General features: G+C 29.2%; 1 pseudogene; it reads left to right on the forward strand.

Annotated features, from left to right (window-relative positions):
- Nucleotides 1-10,957: 10,957 nt before the first annotated feature.
- LOC136089163 (U2 spliceosomal RNA) lies at nt 10,958-11,138 on the forward strand (annotated as a pseudogene).
- Nucleotides 11,139-14,311: the final 3,173 nt, after the last annotated feature.

Raw genomic sequence — 14,311 nt, forward strand, 5'->3', positions numbered from 1 at the left:
AACTTTTTCACACTTAAACATCATGTGCTGTAGGTTTTCTGATCCTTTCACACATTGTGGGCAGAGATCGTCTGTTATATGGCCTCTTTTTTTAAACAGTGTATTGGTGGGTAGTGCAAAATGTATTAGTTTATACTTTATTTCATCGGCTTTGTTGTTGCTTTCATTTTTGTGTATGGATATAAACAAATGGGTCCATTCTTTTGTTGAGGTATTATTCATACTGTTGAAAATGTCCTTCCATCTGTAAAATTTATTGGGTGTACTTTTATCGTTTTTATTTAGGGAGGTGTTGTAAATTGCTTTAGGAGTTAAGTCAAGGAATCGTATTCGACGGTTGTTTTTGGTGCTTATGCACAACGACGTTTTGTTGTAGTCGAAGCTTTGACTTTGGGTGTTTATCATGTTTTTCCATTGGGGTGGTAATGAATTTATTATGGTTGTTAAGAGGCGTTGTTTTATACCAATAACTTGGCTTTCCAGAAAGCCCTGGACAAATACTTTTGAGATGTCCCCTAGCATGATTATGTTATTGTTTACGGATTCTTGAGTTGGTTTCATAGTTTGGTTTTTGTTACGTATGTATGGGTTAAAAAATATTGGTTGCATTAGCACTTCTTCGATGGTGAGATTCTTATGGTTATTGTGTTTTAAGTAGAATTTATTCCAACTTTTCGTAGAGTTTTTAAAGAATCATATGAGTGTGATGTGAGAAGGACAAGGTTTCCTTGATTAGCGTTTCGGTATTGATTAAGTATGTAGGAAGCTGAGTCTTTCCAGGCGCCGTTTTTGTTTTTGTTATACAACTTTGAGATCCAGCTCAGCTGTAAAGATTCGAGTTTTTTCTTGACGTCGACTATATTTAAACCTCCCTGGTCTATCGGAAGTTTTGATGTTTGCTTAGGGGTTTTTACGGTGCTGTTATTCCATAGAAAACTTTCTATTTTACGTTCAATTATTTCGATTTTTTTGTCAGAAGAAATGGGTATTGTGAAGGCTAAATGCCATAAGCTGCTTAAAAGGGTTTGATTTATTATGATAGCTTTACCTTTTATGGATAATTTGAAACGCTTCCAGCTAACAATTTTTTTAATGATGTTAATACTCTCATCCCATTGACGGTTTATGTAGTTACTTGTGTTTGAGAAGGTTTTACCTAGACTCTGGAGAGTGTTGCTGTGCCAGGAAAAATTGAGGAAATTTTTCTTTATCCGAGATCTGTTCATTCCGAGCCAAAGGCCTTGGCATTTGGTAGTATTTAGTTTTGCTCCTGTGGCTAGTTTGTTTACATTTAGGGCGTTGTCTAGAGCTTTTATAGAGCTGTCTGAAGAGAGGTAAAAGTTTGTGTCGTCGGCGTATTGTTGGAGTTTTGTCTCTTTGTTGTTTAGAGTTATTCCCTTTATTTCGGTATTTTTACGGATGTATCCTGCAAAAACCTCAGCTTGCAGAACGTAGAGTGTCATTGAAAGAGGACATCCTTGTCGTACTCCCCTGTGTATGTCTATTTTTTCTGATAGGAAACCGTTTATTTTTAGATGTGAACTTATGTCATAGTGCAGTGTTTTGATTAGGTTTATAAATTGCACGCTAAAACCAAAATTAAATAGGCAGTCATACAAGAAATTTCTGTCGACGCGGTCGAAAACTTTATTTGATCGATGGATACGATGGAAGCATCTAAATTGTTTTTGTTGGCGATGTAAATAACTTCTCTAGTGTATATAAGGTTTTCGTAAATGGATCTGTGGGGGATGCATGCGGTTTGATCTTCTTTGATGATTGACGGTAGTATATTTGCTAGACGGTTTGAGATTATTTTGGTAAGTATTTTGTAGTCGGTGTTGAGAAGTGAGATGGGTCGCCAGTTTGAGATATCAGCTTTATCCCCTTTTTTATAGAGGCAAGTTATTATGGCTTGTTTTTGGGTTTCTGACATTTCGTTTTTCTGAATGATATCGTTTAAGACTTTAACTAAACTTTCTCCTAAAATATTAATGTTAGATTTATAAAATTCCGCGGTTAGCCCATCTTTGCCGGGTGATTTGTTGTTTTTCATTGTTTTTATTGCATTTTTGACTTCGGCTAAATCAATCGGTTTATCTAGTGAATGCTTTTGTTGTTCGGAAATTTTTTTTATATCTGTATTTTCGAGTAGATGTTTTTGCAGCGTGACATCGTTTTTGCTGTTTTTATAAAGGTTTTTGTAAAATATTTCAAATGTTTTAGTGATATCAGCTGTAATATTTTCTTCGTTTCCGTTCTTATCTTTGATGTTAATGATTACTTGTTTAGATAATTTAGCTTTTTCAAGTTGAAAAAAGAAATTACTGCATTTTTCGCCATGCGTCCTCCATTTTATTTTAGCCCTTATTTTTGCGCCGTTTAGTTTGTTTATTTCAAAGGTTTGTAGCTTTATTTTAAGGTTTTCACTAAGATGTTTCATCTTGGGATTAAAAGGCGCTTTTTTGAGAGAGTTTTTTAGCTGTTTTTTAAGTTTATATTCTTCTTGACGGCTCTTTTTTGCCTCCGTTTTGCTAAATTTTTTGAAAGAATTTTAATTTCTTCTTTAAGAGAATCCCAGTCAGATGTTTTATTGTCAGACTGATTAATTTTTTGGTTGGCTAAATTTATAATTTTTGTTAGTTTTTCGTTATAATTTTGGTTATTTAAAATTTTGTTGTTTAAGATCCATAGTTCTTTTCCGATATCTAAGTTTTTAAGAGTGATGGTGGCGCATATTGAATTGTGGTGGTCGGAAAAAGTCATCGGCTCGTGTTCTATGTTTATTAATTGTCGCATGTGTTTATATGTGTTAATATATAAACGATCTAAGCGGGAGAATGTGGTGTTATTGGTAGATTTATAAGTATATTCTTTTGTGCAAAGATTAAATTTCCTCCATGTGTCTTCTACGCTAAGCTCTTTTAATAATGTTTCAAAGGCCTCGATTGAGAGACATTTTTTTCAATTTATTTGTGGGTGCCGATCTATTTCTTTCAGAACCATGTTAAAATCGCCCCCAAGAATTATAAAATGGTATCTAGAATTGTTTTTTTTATTTTTTTGATAATTTTTTGAAATAAATGTTTCCTTTCGAACTGGTCAGCTTGGCTTGATCCGGATTTTGCGTATATATTAATTAAAAGAAAATTGTGGTTATCTTTTTCCACAACGATATAATTAAAACGACCGTTTTCGTCATCGGTATGTTCAATTATTTTAAAGTTATAATTAGTTTGATTAGTTAAAATTAAAGTACCACCTGTGTGTGACGTACCACTCGAGAAAAAGCCTGGATTATTCCATTGTCGAATAAAGTTTTCTGCGTCTTGCGTATTTAAATGGGTTTCTTGCAGAAGATATAAATCGTAGTTCATTTTTTTTAGTTTCTTGATAATAATTTTTTGCTTATTTGCGTCACCAAGGCCGCATATATTAACAGAAAAGATTTTTATTGCCTCCATTTGTGTTTGAGTGTGGTTTTTAATGACATGACGAATGAGAGTGAAAGAATATGCAGAAGGCATAATGACAGATGGTTTTAGAATACATTTTCTTAGAATATAAAAATGTAAAAAAACAAAAATATATAAAATAAAAAGTTTTTGTAGATATAAACTTTATAAAATAAATATTTATTCATACCGCCCTTTGTCGTGCAACTCTTTTCGATCCTTCCTTTTGAGGAATCGGCGATGGAGCATTTCTGCTACAAATAATTTTGTCGTTTTTTATTTCGATCAAACCGCCTTCTTCAACGTCGCTTTCACTTTCGCTGTTTCTTTTTAGTTTTAGTTTTTCTTCTCGTTTTGGTAACGGCTTTTAACGACTTCAAAGCTTGGTTCTGTGGAAGCACTGGCAGGTATTTTGATGTCAGTTTGCTTTTTAGCAAGCGTGATATTTTCAATCGCTTTCTCTTTTTCTGCCGGTTTATCGTTTTTTATTTCGAGAGGCTGTTTTATTTCTTTGGGTTTTTCTGTTGAGCTTTTAATAATTTTTGAGGTTTCTTTATGTGAGATGCATCGTTGTTGGGGAGGGTGTGAGTTGCAGCTTGTCTTTCTGAGAAAAGATATCCCTGCAAAATGTAGAGCGATATTTATTCTATCAATTTCGATCGTATATAGAATTTCTTCTAGTCTTACTGAAGGCTTTATTCGAATCAGCCTACGACCGTCCTTCATATTTCTGTTAAAGCGGTATGTTGTGTGAGTTACTGAGTATAACTCGCTTATAAAGGGCTGCATTTGTGCCAAAATTTCAACGTCCTCAATTAGAGGGTCACATTTAACGGTTATTAAAAGACCAATGTCACTCCGTATCTTAGAGTTTATGTTTGGTTACTACCAGACAATTGTATACTTGTTTCATTCACGAGAATCGTATCTTCTTTTTGATTCATTTCTATCACCCAGTTTCCTCTGGTATTGTATGTCAAACTGCTGACTTTATTTTCGCCAACAATTAGAGATATTTTTTGATAAATTTCCTGGGCTCGATTTTCTTGATATTTCGTGTTGAAAATTTTGTTAGGATTCATAAGTACATTTATGTCAATAACACGCTCCATACGATGAATTTTGTTGGAGACAACTCCAGCGTAACTAGCCATAACAAAACAAATACCAAATAAAAATTAGCTATTTTATAAGAAACAGGAATTATTTGAGATTTTCAATTACTTTAAATGACACTTTTAATGTGGGCTATAAACGTTTTCGTTGATCCGGAAGGTCATCTCAATATGGGCGATAATGTTAATTGCGGTTTTATTAACAATTTCAATGCAAAAAGGCTCATAATTATTAGTGATTAAGCTTAAATCTGATTTAACTTTATTCAATCGTAGGTTTTTATTAAAAGTACACAAATCCCCGCCTACATTCTCAGATGCTCTAAATTGGCGAATCACTCTTTAGTTTGCTATAAAAATTGCAATAGCTCTCAGTATTTTTGTCATACCATGTCTTTGCTGAGACAAATAATTTATATAACAAATATTTGTTTTATATAAAATTGGTTTTAAATTAAAACTTTTGATGATGAAGACATCTAATGTTAACATGGAGATTTGAGAACGAGTCTTCTTTAACTATATTTTTTGAATTTTTAGTATATTATATAATGATTTAATATTTTGAATTAAATCATTATTATTATAAAATTTAATATCAGGACCATAATGTATTTTTTTAAGTATTGATTTTTTAGTTAGTAATAAATTAAATTCAAAGTTTTTTTAAAATAGAATCCTAAGCCATTTTAAATAACAGTAATATCAATACAAACAATGTATATATTGATATTACTGTTGATATTTTAATAACTTGTTGCTTTCACATGATGTTTATTTTTTGTTAATGTTAACGTTTATTATTTAAATAAAAAACATACTAGAAGTTTCGAGTGATAGTTTTCTGTTACCAGAAACTTTAAATTATTAAGCTAATAAATTCGAAAAAAAGTATAAAACTGAAACACTTTAGTCTCAAACAGCCCAGAAAAAAATGTACGTTTTTAAACGAAAAGGCTTTTCGTCTAAGTTGCTTGAAGTTAAAGCCTTACGTCTCGCTATTATCAAAATCATTTTTTAAAGACCTTATTTTTTTAAATAAGACTCCTATTATTAACACATTTACTCTTTTGATTTTATATATGTTTCGTTATTTTAAAGTTTGTGTTTTAACTTACATAAAATTCATAAACTACATGGTTCAACTTACATAAAGTTTATTGTTGCTTAACTTACTTAAAGTTCATTGCTGTTTAACATGACATAGTTAGGGTAATCTGTTGCACAAGTTAACACAAAAATTGCGATAGACCAAGCTTTAAATTTAACATAGTTGCGCTTGCAAACAAAAAATTCAGCTGCCCTAACGATACATACCTCTTGGATTTATACGAAAGCATAATATTTTTCTGCCTAATAACTTATTACTAAAACTTATACATTTTAAATTAAAACATTTATTTTTTTTTATAATTTATTATTGAACAACGTGTAAAAAAAAACTTTCTAATTTTACACTTTTCTTAATCTTTACAGTTCAGAACATAAAGACACTACTTCAACACACGCTGTTAAACAAAAATAACAATCACAAAATAACTGAATACAATTAAATCTCGGTATTATAATTTCTTGATCTTTAACTACTTGCACAGTAGGTTCTTGAACTATTAATTGTTCTTGAGTCTTCTCACCATGATGGATTTCCATTCTTTGATCTTTTTAACAATTGTAAATGCTAGGTAGAAAACTATTTTTGTGTTATTCAATTACTTTTCATCCGATTCTAAAATTTTTCACTTTTTTATTCATTTATTGTGAATTATTCTTTAGAAACAACAAATCGTTAATTTCATACTTTCACAAATCGTTTTCTTAAAAACTATTTAATTTTAAATAAAAAAATTCACGACCATAAAATACATTACCGGTATTTTAACCATCTTAATTACCGCAGTGGCATTATAAAAACATTAAAAAATAAATAAAAAAGCAAGTTTCAAATGTGCCTATTTATTTAAACACCGACGTAATTTAAGTTTAATGATCGTAAAGCATAACTTTAATTCTTTGTATTGATCTGTTTTTCAGAATTAAGAAAATAGTTGAGTTTGTCGAATTTTAGTCAATAAAAAATTTAGTTAATTCATTTTTGACGGAAGACATTTTTTTTAAAGAGTGTTTTTACAATCGAAAAAGAATTTTGTTTGTTGTTTAAATAATGTCATTTAAATCAAATAAAGCATTTGACGTAAGCAGTAGTGGACTAGATAAATATATTTTACAGGCCAAACAAATATTTAAGAGGCCCTTCCGACCATACATATATTGCTTCGGTTCGATTTGATAAAAAAATAAAGTCATAACACAAAAACTGAAATCGCAAATTAGTAAATTTATAATGAATGAAAAAAGTACAAAGTGATGTGGGAGAGAAACCCACTAATAGTATAAATAATGAAAAGAAAACTAAATTTAAATTTAGTACAAGCAGTTATTAAATTTAAACGTAACAAGCCATGCGTATATGACGACATTTTTCAGTAATGTAGCTATTTATGTTATGGACAGCATTAGTAAATCTTAATTTTATTTAATAGTACCTTCATTTAAAACATAATATAAGTATCGTTTGATAGTGATGAATTGGTATTAGGAATATTTATTAACCTTTCCAAAGCCTTTGATGCATTTTAACATTGTGTTTTACAATCCAAGCTAAAATATTACGGTATAATAGGCAAAACATTTGAGTGGATCCAAAGTTATTTTTCTAACGGAAAGCATTATGTAATATTAAAAACGTCAGGAGAATTTGATTTTACATGTTAAGTTTCTCAGATTTTAATTTTAGGTCAATTGATGTTTTCAATATATATTATATATATATATATATATATATATATATATATATATATATATATATATATATATATATATATATATATATATATATATATATATATATATATATATATATATATATATATATATATATATATATATATATATAAGTAAACCAAAAGCATCTACAACTAATACAAATTTATTTTTAATCATTCTCATGAAAAGAATGTGTTTGAAACTATGAATTTATTTATTAATTATTTTATCCCTTGTTTTAACATAAAATAAAACTTTTACAACTTCAAAATAAAAAACTATTTAAAAAAACAAAAAACAGACAGGGGATCAAATTGATAAGGGTAGCCATACGTCATTGCAAATCTTTCCATAGAGCTCCTTTAACAAAATTTCAAAAAAATATCGAAGTATGTTATAATATTCGTAATAAAATTTCAATAAAATGTCGTAATAAAATGCGTAGTGCGCTAATTATGCAAGATTATTATGCAACAAATAAGATTATTATGCAACAAACAAGAACTAGAAATAAAGGACAGATTTTACAAAAAATGTTTAGAGTATTTTAACCAAAAATTCAAGTTTAAAAAAAATCTTTTTTGTTGTAAACTTGAATGAACTTTACGAATTTACCATACCCTTGAATACTTTTTGAAAGGTATTCCATCCTTTTGGCCCTCGATATAAAATGCTAAATTCTGAATTTATTAATTATCCGAGGCATTTTATATGTTTTCATCATATTCGCTTATAGATAATAAATTTTTTTATTTATTTATATCAAACTTGTTATTTAAGCAAGAGATATTGTTATTGTGACAATACAAGAAAATTAGATGTTGATAGATACTTATTTCATAAACATTCATCATTTTTATATCTTTTATTAAGGTTTTACCGTGTTTGCGTCTATCATTAAAGTAAATGATTCCGCAACCATGTTTTTTTTGAACTTAAAAGCCTCTCAAGCTTTGATGTTTGAGTACTTGCTCATAAAATGTTTGTATTGCTAATGCACCAATAAATTAGCCTAAAGTAGAAAAATTTAGGACTTTATGTAATAATGTAAGAGCAAACTCGATACATCAAATCTGACTAAACTCAATACATCAAACATATAGTTTTGATTATTTTTGACTGGCCCTAAATTATATGAAGAAGCTAGGACAACTTTTCATCAACAATAACTCCTAAAAATCTTGTATCGGATGTTTTTTTAATTAGTTCATCATTTAGGAAAACTTGAGAGGAAGATTTTGTTCTACTTTTTTATGAAATAGTATATAATTTGCTTTCTCAGCATTAAGCGAGAGTTTTTTAGTCCTAAATCAATTGTTTACTTTATTTAGTTCAATATTCATATCCACAAACCATTTTTAATATCATTTTTAGTAATAAATAGAATAATGTCATCTGCAAACATAAACTCAGTTTTAAAGATGCATTAAAAAAGTCATTTATACAAATTAAATCCAATAATTTAATTTTATGAGTTATCCCGTAATGTCTTAATTTATCTTATAGGTTGCAGTAATCCACTGTATCAAATGCTTTTGATAAATCAAAAAATACTCCTTAAGTAAAATTTTTTTTTTTTCAAAACCATTTGTTCAAAATCATAGATTCTATAATAAACTACACGTTTGAAGAGTTTTAAAATTACAGAAAGTATTAATATAGGTTTGTGATTCAAAATGTCTGAATAGTCTAAACATTTGTATAATAGAGCTACTTTTGCTAAATTAAGTACATCCGGAAAAATCCCAGAGTTTAATGAAAGTTTAAGTGATTTAGAAGGCTCGTAAGACTGTTTGCAATAACTATATCACAAGATATCTTTAAATACCTATTGATATTTTGAGATATATAGTGATATAGATACCTCAATATTAAAGCATAATATTGCATATTATATTAAAATATCGAGATAAATCTTGATATTTTGATATACTATGCAAATTATGCTATAATATTGAACTTAAAAATTTTAACCTGTGGCTCATAGCAAGTAAATTATCCCAAAATTGTCAAATAACTAGCTTTAGTTCCTTTCATAAAACAAAACAATCAATTATTTTTCCATTAAAGCTGTCCAAACTGACGTTTAATAAAAATAAAATTAAACGTGAAAAATATTCTGAATTTTTGGGTGTTTGATGAAAACATGAAGAAACCATGTTGTACTTCTTGAAACAAAAATATCCGGAAGATTTCGGAAGATGCCAGGAAGATGTCGGAGTTTTGGATCCTCATTTTAACTATAAAAAAACAAATGTTATCCATGCAGCTAATACCAGAACATAACTTTTAAAAAAATGCTTTATTTCTCGCAATCCTAGTATCTTAGTAAGAGCCTTCACTGCACATATTAGGACTATTTTAAAACATTGCTCCCCAGTTGGGTTGCCATTTCATGTGGAACTAATAAAAGGAGTTGAGAGCATGCAAATAGTTTCACCAAAAAAAATCATTCACTAAAACAATTTAACCTTCTATAGGTGACTCTTGCTGCTTGATTTGGAGTCGCTTAAGATAAGGCAATAAATTCTGCATAACTTGGTCTTAATTGATAAATTGATGTTTTTTTTTATTACCAAAAAATAGCAACACGCGAGAACATAAATATAAGATGCGCAAACAACGATGTCGCGATATTTGTAAATATAGGTTTTTTTTACCGAATTGTAAACTATTGGAATTCGTTGTTAACGCCGATAATATCAATATCTTTAAGAGCAAAATTAACTCACTCAATTTTGAAAAGTTATGTTGGCGTTGACTGCATATCTTATTGTTTGTTTTTGTATAAATTATTTATTCAATGTCGTACTCTGCTACACAATTTGTTTCAAAGCACGCTGTTACCCAGCTAAAACACTTACGTTGGGCCAACGTATGTAAATATATCGCGAACGTCGGCTGTTTTCTCCAATGCAAATACAACGTTGATTAAATGTTAGTTTTATCGTATTTATATTAATAAAAAACTTAATAGCGACTTGATTAAAAATAGTTTGCAAAATTACATTGCTTGTTTTCCCGATCTAAACCCAACGTTGATCCAATATAAAGGGATCAATGTTGATCCAATGTATATAAATCAACGTTGACCAAATGTGTATAACCTCACATTGATCAAATGTATATGGATTAAAGTTGATCCAATGTTTTTAACTCAACGTTGTCCATGGATTATCGTTGGACCTATGTCATACCTATATCGTACCTATGTCCATGGATTATTTACATTTGATCAACGTTGATCCATATACAATGGAATAACGTTGGATTATATACAGTGGGTCAACGTTGCATTTGCATCGAGAAAAGGCAGATATACAAATATATATTTGTATAATTTATAAAAATTATTTTTCATCCAAATACTTTAGTTGATTATGGAAATATATTTTTCTAATATATTTGTCTCTTTCTCATATATATATATAAAATATATGAAATATCAAGCCACAAGCAAAGTAAGCATGAATTATATCTCTTTAATCTGATTTGTAATATAATCAGTTAAACAAATGTCATGCCAATTTAATAAGTGAATGGAATCTATGTGTAAGTACATATATCGCTTCTCGGCCTAATGGCTAAGATCAAGTGTAGTATCTGTTCTTATTTCGGCTCCGGACCATCTCTTAATTGGTTACGGTGTTGTTAGAAAGTAGAAACAGCACAAGATCGAAACCGTGACAGTCGATAGAGGTTTTTGGCGTAGTTGCTTTTCAGTGTCTCCTTCTACGTCCGAAAATCTCGAAGCGTTCCGTCCAGTCCGGACGTAAAATGGAGATGAACCATTAAGTTGGCGCTGCTCAGCTTCTGCTGAGTGGCAACTAAACCCTTAAATAGGCATAAACAACCCTTAAATGGGCCAAAATATGGAGTCTCGACTCCTAAATAACACCGCCTTCTGGGGTCCTGTGTAAGTCTGGTATCAGCTGCAGATCATTCTAGTTGGTTGGTAAAAAAAAAAAAAAAGTATAAATTATAATAATACTAATGCCTATTATACATACTAAGATATAAAACAAATAAATTTTATCCCGAAAAAAGTTAAATATAACGTTTTGCAAACGTAAAGTATAATGTTGTGCCAATGTAAAATACAACGTTCAATCAGCGTAAAATATTACGCAATGCCAATAAAAAATACAACGTTGCTTTTTAGTTGTTGGCGACGTCGCATTTGCAACCAAAATGATATAAAAACAACGTTGGCAGTCGATGTTGGACCAACGCAACTTTGTTTCAAAGTTTTATCAACGTATTCAAACGTTTCAAAGTTTTATCAACGGCGGTTCCAACGTTTTATCAATGTATGTCCAACAATATGGACCTGCGTGTCCTTTAGAACATGTATTATTTGTTCTAATACTTACAATTTAATCTACTCTGTAATATGTGTTTTGCATAAATTGAGATCTTTTCTCGATAATAAATTACGAAAAATACTTTACTTTAGTCTGGTACAAAGTCAGGTTTTGTACGCAAATATTGTATGACCCAGAACTCACAAAACGAAATTACTATTGAAACGTTTGCAAAACTTTGCAAACTAACAAACAAAGTTTTGCAAACTAAACAAAACAAGTTTGCAAAACTTTGTAAACTAACTGCGAAGCCCGTAAAATCATGCATGCAAAGCAATTAACTTTTTTAAATAGTTAGGTATTATTTTAAATAGGGTAAATCCTGTTCTAGATATTGAAAAGATTAGTTCATTATAAAAAAAATATTATAAAATTGTGATAAAAAACTTCTTACTATCTATTCAAGAATCCTATTATCCGAGTTTTATTAGTCATTTTGCTAAACAGCGTGGAGACTTAATTCTAAACTTAAGCCTACATGGAATAAATTTAAATCTGTAGAAGAGTATACTCAACTTCGAGAACGACTCTGTAGCTACCTATAACAAAAGAACAGTTTAATGTAGCACTAGCTTTTACATGCTTTATAGCAGGATAAAAAATTATTTGATTGTTGTGGGATTATGTACCATAAATACATTACTATTGTAAATATTTAAAAACGTTTTTGTTGTTTTTAGACTTTTTTAAATTATTATAAATTTAATTTATACCGTAAAATCGCCTAAGTTCTGTCACTTAAGCTTTGAACATTTATTTATCACGCAGAAATAAAAAATATTAAATTTTTTTCCTAAAACATACAGAAAATTATATTGATAATTGATATTGTAAAAATAAAAAAATGAAAAATAAAAACTAGTATTCAATATTTAATTTAAAATGAAAACATCTACTTTGACAGAACTTTCAATACTATCTCATAAGTTCGGCCGCTATATAAATACTAATATCACAAACTTAAAGTCATAAAAAACTAATTTTTAAATGTTGTTTTATTATAAAATTATGATATAAGTTCAGGTAATACCAGTAACTAAGGAGGGCGTCACACCGGACTCAAAAAAAAAGTTTTTTGGAGCACAAAAAAAAACAAGAAGGTGCACATAAATAAAGGCCTTTTTAAATATAAGTAGTAGTATTTTTAATTTTTATTGTAATTAGTTAACTATTTTGTTACTTTGGCCATTGTCACATTTGCAACGCCACTGGTTAATAAAATTAAAAATTTATTTTTCAATTAACTTAAAAAGGTTTTTTCAATTAACAAAAAAACACTACTTTGCTTTAAATAAGCTTTGTATGTTTATTGGAAATTCTTGCACGTATTGTTGACCATAATAGAACAGCAAGATACACACAACCAATCGTCACAGGATTCGCAACGCATCCATATTGTCGTTGAGCTGTATTTTTATCTCCAAAAAAATGGCACAAGCTTGATGTTTTTTGGAACCCAAAGAACCGTCAGTTAACTTTGAAATTATGAACAAATTTTTTATTCAAATAGAATACCATATTGTGTATTAATTATAAAAATGTCAAAACTTACTGGTAAATTTACAGGTAAAGGTACCGGTAAATTTTACATTTGCAACACTTAACAACATTTCACAATATTACTGCTAATTGTCTCCTTCGTTGTTTATCCGTGAATGACCGAAGTTAGAGTATTTCAAAATTTCACTAATTTTTATAAAAAAAGTAGTCAGTTTTCAAAAATTAATAATTTTTTTTTTGTAATTATAATTAATTTGGTTATTCTTAATAATATTAAGATTAAATTTGATCGTTTATTTTAATAATTTGCTTATTTTAGATTTTAATAGTATGAATTTTTTCAAATTGTTGTTTTGCTAAAGAATTATTTCAACAGGTTGCATATAAACATTATTATATTTTTTATAGATTCATATTTACGATTTTGCGATTTTACGGCATATATATTTTTTTACAATGGGAATTTAAAATGCTTAAATGGGCTTAGATCAACTCAATTTTATCCTTTGCCCCATTTGTGACACTTTACTTTTTTTTTTCAATTTTAAAAACATTCTTTTCTATTTTTATAGAACAAATACTCTTGAATGAAATTTTTTTTTTGGAACGTATATCTATATCTAAAGAGCTTAAGTGGGCTGTGAGCCTCTTCAATTTTATCCTTTTGCCACAATTATCTCTTAACACTTTGTATGGATTTAAAAAAAACACTTTCATATTGTTACAAGACAAATACTCTCGAATAAAAAAGGTTTTATTTGAGTCCCGCGACATTAAACCTAGTGGTGTCATTTGAGTGAAATGACATAAAATCTCTTTAGACTCTGTGCCAATCGTTTTTTCAGACATTTTCTAGGTATCATTTTCTAGAAAATATAATCTACGTTCAAATGCCAGTTACAATTATAAAAAAAATCTTAGCGCCAGAGGCGTAGCAAGGAAGGGGTAAGAGGCTGGGGGGGGTATCAAACGGTTACTGTTCATTTAATTTTTAACGGGAAAAAACTGACACATTCTGAATTGCAATGGTTTTACATGTGACGTTATTCTGTTC

This window comes from Hydra vulgaris, chromosome 12 (assembly GCF_038396675.1).
Source record: "Hydra vulgaris chromosome 12, alternate assembly HydraT2T_AEP".
Taxonomy (NCBI): Eukaryota; Metazoa; Cnidaria; class Hydrozoa; order Anthoathecata; family Hydridae; genus Hydra; species Hydra vulgaris.